The 10,135-nt window shown below is 42.9% G+C and overlaps 1 pseudogene across 1 annotated transcript; it reads right to left on the reverse strand.

Annotated features, from left to right (window-relative positions):
* Window positions 1-7,813: 7,813 nt before the first annotated feature.
* LOC105529196 lies at window positions 7,814-8,812 on the reverse strand (annotated as a pseudogene). Its single transcript, XR_001004471.1, has one exon. The product of XR_001004471.1 is annotated as an ataxin-7-like protein 3 pseudogene (transcript).
* Window positions 8,813-10,135: the final 1,323 nt, after the last annotated feature.

Genomic DNA, 10,135 nt, shown 5'->3' on the forward strand with positions numbered 1-10,135 from the left:
TCTCTCTCTCTCTCTCTCTCTCTCTCTCTCTCTCTCTCTCTCTTTCTTTTTTTGACAGAGCCTCCCTGTTTTTCCCAGGCTGGAGTGTGCAGTGTCATGACCACTGCTCACTCCAGCCTCAAACTTCTAGGCTCAGCAATCCTCCCCACTCAGCCTCCTGAGTACCTGGGACTATTGATGCACACCACCTGGGTAGGTCTTTTATAGGAAGAATTAAGAGTAAATAAGGAGGTTGTTTCAAATTGAAGTTCGGGGTGAAGCAGGACAACTTGTGTACAGTTGAATAACTTAATTTTTAGCATCTCTAGCCTTGACTAGTTTGCTAGACTGCAGACTCCAGATGTGAGGCAGCTGTTTTGCTTCAGGACAGGATTTGACCTATGCTATACCCAAATGCATGTAATACAAACAATGTAATAACATTTCTGCTGTATTAACCTTATGTTTGCTTTCCCTAAGCACATACTATCTGGAGGATTTCAAGGCGTCCATGCTCATATTAGGTGGAAACAAATAAGCCAGCATTAAAAGTTCTCCAAAAAATAGGCAAATTAATCTAGAGTCATAAAGCAGGTTAATTGCTGCTTGGGGTTAGGAGAAATTGCTGCTTAAGGCCAGTGAAAAAATGGGGAAGTGACTGCTAATGGGCATAAGATTTCTTTCTGGAGTTGTGAAAATATTCTAAAATTGATTATGGCAAAAGTTGCACAGTTTTGTGAATATACTAAAAACCACTGACTTGTACACTTTAAGTGGGTAAAGTTTATGCTCTTTAAATTACATCTCAATGAAGCTGTTGAAAAATTCGTTACAGTTTTGGAAGAAGTTTTAATGGCTTGGGAAAAAGTTTACAATATAATGTTAAGTAATAAAGCAGAATATGAAATTGTACATAAGCCATAATCCAAACTAGGTTAAAAGTATGACAAACTTGCAGATAATGTTTAATTTTTTTTCTTTTTTTTGTATTTTCCAATTTTTCTAATAATCACACATTACCTTTAATAATTTATTTTTATAATTTTCTTCAAATATGCATCAAATACATATTTTAATTGGTAGACCTAAAATAATTTTTCTTTTGTACTTTTTACTTTGTTCCATTTTCTGATTTTCTACAATTAAAATGTACAGGTTTAATAATCAGACAAAACTAATGTATTTGAAAAAACTATAAAATATCCATCATACATCATAGCATCTACAAATAAATAAGAATAATTTAAGTCAATTAATGAAAGAATGAACACTCAGGAGACGATCTGCACAAGAAATAATATGTTTGGCTAGTAAATACATAGAAATATGCTAAACCTCATTTATAACAGCCAAAGTATAAAAGCAATTGATGTTGCCCATTTTTGTTGAAGGTGTAGGGAAAAAGACACTTTCATACAGGGATAGTTGGAGTGTAGACTTGTGCTACCACTCCAGAAAGTAATTTGACAATACCTATTAAGATAAAAAAAATTTACTGAGCAATTAAAGTTTTAGGATGTTATTCAACAGAAACATTTACACAAGTGTATGATGAAATACAAGATGTTTATTGCATCATTCATGGTAATATGGAAAAGTTAGAAGCAACTTAAATGCCTATCAATAAGAGATTGCTTAAATAAATTTTAGTTCATCAATATACTGAACAATACTACGAAGCTATTAAAAAGAATGGGGGTAGTTTTATATGTACACATACAGAAAAATGCCTACAACATAGTCTAGATGAAGAAAGCAAAATTTAAACAAGAATGTATGAGTCCATTTTTGTTGAAAAATATAGGTTAATATATACACAGAAAAATTTTGTGAAGGGCAGACAACAAATTGTTATCTGTGGGGTAGGTTTATGGGGGACTTTCAGTTTCAACAAAGGAGGAAAACTGAGTTTTAATCCTAGATTTTCTGCTTACCTAGGCATGAGGCCTTATATAAGTTAGTTTCCATTTTCTCATATGTAATGGGGCTAAAAATTGTATGTATTTCATAAAGTTACCTTGAAGATAACTAATGTAACTAATAAATACCAGTTATTTAAGATGTAGGCAATAAATATCAGTTATTTTGCTGTATACTACTATAATTTTTAACAATTTTTACACAGTTTTCTAAAATCAGAAGAGAAGGTGAGAAGAAGATTGACAATCTATGTTCAAATAATGGTTTGGTGACTTTGTCAGAGTATCAAGTAAGATGAACAGAAACTGCATAAAACCTCCCCATGAGAAGCAGAATATCTGGTAACCTACAAAGGAGCTCCCCAGATAGGGAAAGCCTTAGATCTCTATTCTTAAAATTTATTGGAAACTGAAGCATTTTTACATGCATTATCCCAAATCTGTCAGTTATTATTACTCTATAGATAAAGCAGAGGCTCTGAAGTTAAGTAACTTCCCCAAAGTCACACATGGTGGAATCTTGAATCTTACCAGGTTCTGTTTGACTCCAAATTCATGCTTTTTCATATTGCACAACACTGTCCAGATTAATTCAAGTGAGGAGTGAACATTTTCTGGTGCATCCCTTAGCCTCTTGCACAGTCATTGCCTTTCACATACCCAGACTGTTTCTTTGCTTTAGGGACTGGAAAGTGGAAGTGGAACCCCCTATGTTCTGTTCTGGGATATTTCCGGGGTGAGCCAAGAGTAGCTGTGTGTCCTGCTAGGTCATGGACTTTCACTGACCACAGAGGTTGAGAACCCTTGAGCAAACTAATTCTTGTATCTCACTGGTTTGGGAGCAAAGCAGAAGTGTCAAAAGCTGACAAAGCCCAGCTGGAGCAGGGATGTTGAAATGGACACAAATATACATGCCCTGTGGACACAATCAATATAAACGTTCTAAATTTACTCCTGCTCCTGTGCTTATACTTTCTGTTACCTTGTAGCTAATCTTGGAGCTACTCTTCCATTCTCTTTTGCCCCATATTTCAGGTGCCTAGCTGTGCTATTCTCCTCTTCATCTTCATAGTCAAATTTCTCATTGAGGGTCTGTGTAGCTCACATCTGGACTGCTACAAATGTCTTGTCATGGGTCTACCTATCTCAAATTTATGCTTAAATGTATCCCAAACAGTCTAATTTTATTGTCTTTTCTCAGTCCTCAAAATGCTTCACCAGCTCCTCCTCATGATCAGGTTTCATTATCTTAGGATTTAAACCTGGACATATGCAGTTATCAGGCAGATAAAAGTAGGAAACGTAAATATAATTTACTTCTAATTTTTACTATCTGCTATAGTATAAACTTTGTGAGGTAGAGATTTTGTGTATTTCATTTCCTGATATGTCACAAGTGCCTAGAAATTGGCTTGAAACCTTGGGAGCTCAATAAATATTTATTGAATGGGTGAATGTATAAACATTCTAAGATCTTGTAGTTAATTTTCTTCCTTTGCAGTACTCAAATAGGAATAAAATCTGCCATGTAAAGTTTAGAGGTCATATATTCCAAGGAATAAGACTCTACAAGTTTTCTTGAAAGCACTGTCCAATTTATAAAACTGCTCACTGCTAGGGAATGTATTCTTTTGTTCATGTTATTCATTTAGTTCCTGCATGCCTACTCTGTGCCTGACCCTGAGCTGGCACTGGAAATACAAAAATGAGTACAAAATAATACTGCTTTCAGAAAACCCAAAATCCAGAGGGAAACACAGACGCATGACAACTAACTAGAATTTTAGGCCACACATAGTAAGTGCCCTGTAATATATACTAAATAGTCCAGGGGTAGAAAGGAGAGAGATCACCTTGAATTCCGGAATCAGAAAAGAAATCTCGCCAGGCGCGGTGGCTCACACCTGTAATCCTAGAAATTTGGGAGGCTGAGGCAGGCTGATTGCCTGAGCTCAGGAGTTTGAGACCAACCTGGGCAACATGATGAAACCTCATCTCTACTAAAATACAAAAAAAAAAAAAAAAAAAAAAAAAATTAGCCGGGCATGGCGGCATGTGCCTGTAGTCCTAGTTACTCGGGAGGTTGAACCTGGGAGGCAGAGATTGCAGTGAGCCGAGATCGTGCCACTGCACTCCAGCCTGGGCAACAGAGAGAGACTCTGTCTCAAAAAAGCAAAAACAGAAACAAAGTAACTCCCAGTGTAGGTAATCTATCCATGGCAACTAAGCACATTAAAGTCTTAGCAGGTGCCAAATGAGGTGTTTTTTGGCATAGCTTCCAATATTACAGACTGCAAAGATATCCCTTTCCCCAAGTACTCCCTCCCCAGGTCTTTTCTTCTCTGTAGTATATAATCACAGTTCCGTTAGCCTTCTTTTACAGGTTATGGTCTCATGACCCAGAACACTTTTTGAGAGTACTAAGTAGGTTTTCTTCCTAAGTACTAACTATTCTAGTAAGCTATGATAGTCAACCCCATGACTGGGGAGTTGGGAAATTCGAGCACTCACTGAGGGTGTGCTGACTTAGATGGAAAAATGTCCTGAATAACCTAATAGTGAAATCAGCCCTTCACTCCCATGGAGCAACTAGGGTGGTGTAGCAATGTAACTGTGGGACAGAGAAGACATGTGGAAATAAACAAGACAGACTTAACAGGAGTCGCCAGAGTGCCCAGAGTCGCAGAGGTCACCACCACTTGCACATCTTTGATTGACTTGGTCACTGTCACCTAGATGAAGAGTGATGACATTAAATTTAATGATTCTTTGTAAGGCTGTTCCTGGCTGGCACTACTGAGGTTGTGCCAGCAGATCTGAACAGGCAGGCAGATCTAAAGGCTGAGATACCTGGGGCAAACTGTCTTAATGGAACTGTACTGATGCTGAGCCATGTGAGGAGGTGCAAAGTGTCAAACAGTAGAGGCTACCTTTTCAATATATATGAATCACTTAACTCAAATGCAGCTGCTGCTCATCTCCATTTTGGAAGCTATTGCAAGGAAAAATTCAGTTAATAATATTTTCATCTGGCTGTCTTCCTTTGCTATAATCTCTTGAAGTGAGAGTTACATATCACTGATATGTAAATACATACATATATATATATATATATATATATGGCATTTTAAAGAGCATTTCATTTTTCCAAAGCCCTGATAAACATTTTATATCTTTTTGGTACTTGGAAGAAACGTGTACTACTCATGCTATGTTGGGCACATGTCCATGCTGTTGCTGGTTGATGGAGCTTTAAGAGTTGATTTGGTTCCTACTACTTCAGGGTAGGTTCTCAAATTTATGGATCCAAGCAGTCACCATTATCAATTCTGATAGTGTCAAATTAATCAAAGGTGTAAAACAGTGTCGCTTAGTCTTGGCTGCACTTTATTTTTTATTTTATTTTATTTTATTTTGTTTTATTTTATTTTATTTTATTTTTTACCAATAGGAGATGAAGTTCAAGAAAACAGCCATGGGGGCAGAGGGAATACATAGCATTTACAGAGTTAGCTACCTGTACAGAATGAATTACACGTGCAAAAATAAAAATCTCAAGACGACAGGACAGCGTGAGCTCCACCCCACTCCTTCAATCACCCGAGCATGTGGTAATCCCAGGCGGGTGGCCCCAGAGTATGTAGGGGTTGGGGGTGGGAGTGATGCATGGAAGGAAAAGCCACTGGCCATGGAAATTAGTAGAGAATAACCGCCCCCGCCCCCCCCCCCCCACACACACACACTCAGACACATGATAGGATACAGACATAGGGCAGATGACACCTAGCTGGGATGGGAAGGATAGGAATTGAAGTCTATACAGCCTGCTGTAAGAGGGAGGGGAGTGGGAAGCTCCTAGCCACTGTTCAACTACATGGTACAGGGAAACTCTCTTTTCAGAAGGAAAAGGGTTTTTCCCTCAGGGTGCTGCAAAGCCCATCTCTTACCCAGTCTGGGCAGGGGGCTCTGCCCTGAGGGTGGGCCAAGGAACAACGGGGAAGTTTATATGGACAAACCGGTTCCCAAACTACTTCCCACTTCTCCCTCCTCTAACCAGAAGGGGGAAAAAGAGAAGAGAAAAGGATGTATTAGGGCCTGAGTTGCAACTGTCTTTCAGAAGGGACAGTGGCCCACAGCCTTCCTCCCTTCACCTTCCGCCTACTCCCAAGAATGCATCTGGAAGGAGGCTGGAGGCCTGGTGAGATTCTCCTCTATCTCTGGCCTCCCCTGGGAGGAAGAAGGCTATGGGGTCAAGAACAGAGGAGTCAAGGCCCCAGGATTTATTCTAACTCCTGCTAAAATCTGTTTTTTTAAAAATAATCACAATTTGTGGGTCAAAAACTAATTTGTAACCAGGCATCAGACAGAGTCAGAATCACCCTAGGGGGACAGTGGGGTTCCAAACAGGGTGCTGTAGCCCCATCTCTGTTGTTCCCTTAACCCCCTAGGGTCTCTAACCCAATCAGTCCAACCAATCCTGGGTACTAACTACCCAAATGTAGGATAGCTCCTCTTGGGAAGAGGGCAGGGGACATGTCCAGCAAGTGCCAGAGAACTTGGCTCAGGATCACCTCCACCCGTGTCAGTCAGCTCTGCTCTCAGCCCAGGTTGTAGTCTTCCAGCTTGGCTCCTGGGAATAGTGGTGCCCGCATGGAGGGTGGATGGTACATCTCTTTAGGATGTAGACAAGGCAGGTGGGCACACTGGCATTTGACAGTCCCACAGAAGGGTAATCGATACCTCTTCCCCTCCACTGACAACGCAGAACACAGAAGCCACCCTTTCTTCCCACAGAAATCCTAGCAAAGGGGGAAGAGGCACAAGATACGATTTTCCTCAGAGTCCCAAACCACAAGTACAGAATAAATAACTTAAAAGCACTAAGGAAGGGAAATGGGGGGCTTTCGAGGCAGGAGCTCTGAGATAGGAAGAGAAGCCAGTCAAGGTGAAGGGGGGGTGGCAAGCAGCAGTTGGGAACTTGGGCTACCCTGGTAGGGCAGTGGGGCAGGGTGGGTAGGAAGAACACAGGGTCACCCCAGGAGATTGAGGCTGGGCCCCTTCCTGGGGCAGGGAATGAGGTAAGAAAACATTTCAAATAAAGCAGCACAGTTCCCTCGCACCTTGGGGCCCCACTCCTCACCAGCCCTGGGTCTCATGGGGAGTAATTCTGACACAGCTCCCTCTCCATATCCTCCCTTTCCGATTCCTTGAAGTTGTAGAGGCTGGAGGTCCTTTCTTGGCACCCAACAACAAAAGGACAGCTCCTGCTGCCAAGGAAGTCATTGGGGACTAAGGAGAAAGGGCTGTCCCTGTGAAGGGCAGGGAAGGTGGCGGCAATTCTGGATGCCCACCTCAGCAGAGAGTACTCTGTGCCTGCCTACCCCTGGGACTGGGGACATTTGATAGGACCCTCCTCACAGACAGGACATGCCCATCCTTGCCCCTCAGCTCCAAGTACTGGACCCATTTACATTGCTGAGGGCAACGAGGGCAGGCCCCCTTCAGGCTCAGCTTCCAACCCACAGCCTTCCAGACCACCACATTGCTCCTCAGCAGGCTTAGTCCAATTCCTACGGTGGGGGACAGGCAGTGCCCTGACACAGTGCCCAGTCAGGCCCCTGGCCTAGCTGGACATTCAGTAACTCACAGAATAAATAGAAAAACAGCCTCCCCACCAAACTTATGTCCAAGGCATAATATGTCCAGGTCTGAGTCATGCACGCCGAGGAATTGTGCTCCATTGTAGAGGACCTTGACATCCCCCAGGGGCACATAATCAGATCCTCTGCCTGCCTGGCACACCGAGATTCCCAAGCCCCAACCCTCAGCAGCCATTCATTTGCCAGGCTATGGCACCTGGGTAGGGATCAGGAGAGAGGGTTCTGCTCAGCCAAAGGCTATCTCTTGCACTGAAGTCAGTTGATGTCATCATAGATGTTGGCCATCAGGGGTATCGGTAACTTTGGCTTCTTGTTGGAGCCCAGGTCGGAGGAAGTCCCTGTCAGGCTCATATGGGACTCCTTTTTCTACGTTTTCTGTGTCTCAGAGCTGTTGGTACCTAGACCCCATCCCTGATTTTCCCTCGTCTTGGGGGAGCCTGAATCAGAGGGTGAGAGATCAGAGAAACAGTCGCACTTAAGCTGGCTGATCAGGGCCTGGCTGTCAGTCATATCAAAACTGTCATTATCCTGGGAACTCTCCACCTCTGGATGGACAGCTGAGGCCCTGAAGAAATACATCTGCAAGGTTCACCTCTGCTCATCTGTGTGCTGTGGGCAGTGCAGGGACTTTGTGCACATCTTCTTGGTATCTTCAGAAATCACCCTACATTGCATGCTTAGCAGGATATGAAACTCCTTTGGCCCCAGGTTTCATAGCTGATCCCAGTTGAGTTGTTATACTTAAAAAAAAATCAAATCACTAAGTTCCCCATTTTTGCATTTTAAAGACTCAGATCTTCGAGGGGAATCGGGGTTCTTGCCTGATTTTCTCTTCTCAGCTTTATTCTCTGAGCCATAGGACCAGTCGTTGTCGTTGATGTCATCATTATCCTCTTGGTCACTCTCAGACTTGCCCATATTGTTGCTATTGGCAATCCGGTGGTTGGCGATTCGACTGCTATTCCCACCCATTCCCAGGCACTTATCCAGATGGGGAGCAAAACGAGGGCAGGATTGCTACAGTTGCAACCAAGGCAGACACACTCCTTGCTCTCCCACTGGTTGAAAACCAAAATCGTTCACGCTATCAGGGTCCATGTCATCCAGGAAGAAGTAGCCACACTTGGCAGCCTGATGTACCTCAAAGCAGAATCCCGAACAAGAATTCTAGACCAGGTCCGCTTATATTTCCCTAGCTATGGCCTCTAGCTTGCTGTTATTCAGGCCAGACAAAGGCATTTCCTCCATTTTCATTTGTAAACTCTTGTGGAGAGGAGGCTCTGACTGTTCATAGCACAGCAGGTGGGCGGGGGGTTGGGGGTGGAGAAGGAGGAATGGGGGAGTGGGGAGAAAGAGAGGGGTGGTCAGGCAGTCTCTCAGGGACGCATTCTCTGGGGGCGGCTTCTCCAGAACCCCATGTCCGTTGGTCCATTCTCACCTCTCCTTGGGGCCTAAGGCCCGGCCAGTGGTTGGGCCTCCTTCCTGCCTCACCGCCTCACCGGGCGGCCATGGCCTCTTCCCCTCCCTTCTTATCGAATCGCCGCCTCCTCCTCCTCACCTACCCTGCCCCAGCACAGTCCTCTGCGCCATCTTGGCTACACTTTAGAGTCACCTGGAAAACTTTAAAAGTTCAAATATCCAGATATTACCTCAGACAAATTAAATCGAAGTCTTTAGGAGTAGGTCCCAGATATCAGTATTTATTAGAGCTCTGTATTAGTCTGTTCTCATGCTGCTAATAAAGACATACCTGAGACTGGATACTTTATAAAGGAAAGAGGTTTAAATAACCCATAGTTCCATATGGCTGAGGAGGCCTCACAATCATGGTGGAAGGCAAAGGAGAAGCAAAGGCACGTCTTACACAGCAGCAGGCAAGAGGGCATATGCAGGGGAATTCCTTTTTATAAAACCATCAGACCTCATGAGACTTATTCACTATCAGGAGGACAGTACAGAAAACACCTGTCCCCATGATTCAATTACCTCCCACTGGGTCTCTCCCACAACACTCCGGGATTATTACAATTCGAGATGAGATTTGGGTGGGGACATAGAGCCAAACCATATCAAGCCCCCAGTCTAATTTCAACATGCAGCCAAGGTTAAGAACCACCACATTAGAGTAATCACTGTGTAAATCTAGATGCCATTTGAGTTACTGTGACAAGAGATATAACTAGCAACATTTGCAGAAATTACTATTTCTTCTTCCTTTCCACTTTTTGGTATGGGCATACATAATAAATATTATTCTGTGAAATCAAACTTAAATACTGTCCTTGATGAGTGTGCGATCAAAATGTAGAGTCAGGGCCTCGCCAGGCATAGGAAGAATTCTTAGTATTTGAAACAGTGCCTAAATGGGATAAAGGGTAAGGAGAGAGTCTGAAATTAGATAACAGATACAAAATGCCCTCCCACGTCAGCACGCCCTATTACTTGGACATAATACTATCCAGTATTCAAAGAGTTAATATCTGCATCCATGTCCCTACAAAGGACACAAACTCATCCTTTTTTATGGCTGCATAGTATTCCATGGTGTATATGTGCCACATTTTCTTAATCCAGTCT

This window comes from Mandrillus leucophaeus, unplaced genomic scaffold (assembly GCF_000951045.1).
Source record: "Mandrillus leucophaeus isolate KB7577 unplaced genomic scaffold, Mleu.le_1.0 Scaffold753, whole genome shotgun sequence".
Lineage (NCBI taxonomy): Eukaryota > Metazoa > Chordata > Mammalia > Primates > Cercopithecidae > Mandrillus > Mandrillus leucophaeus.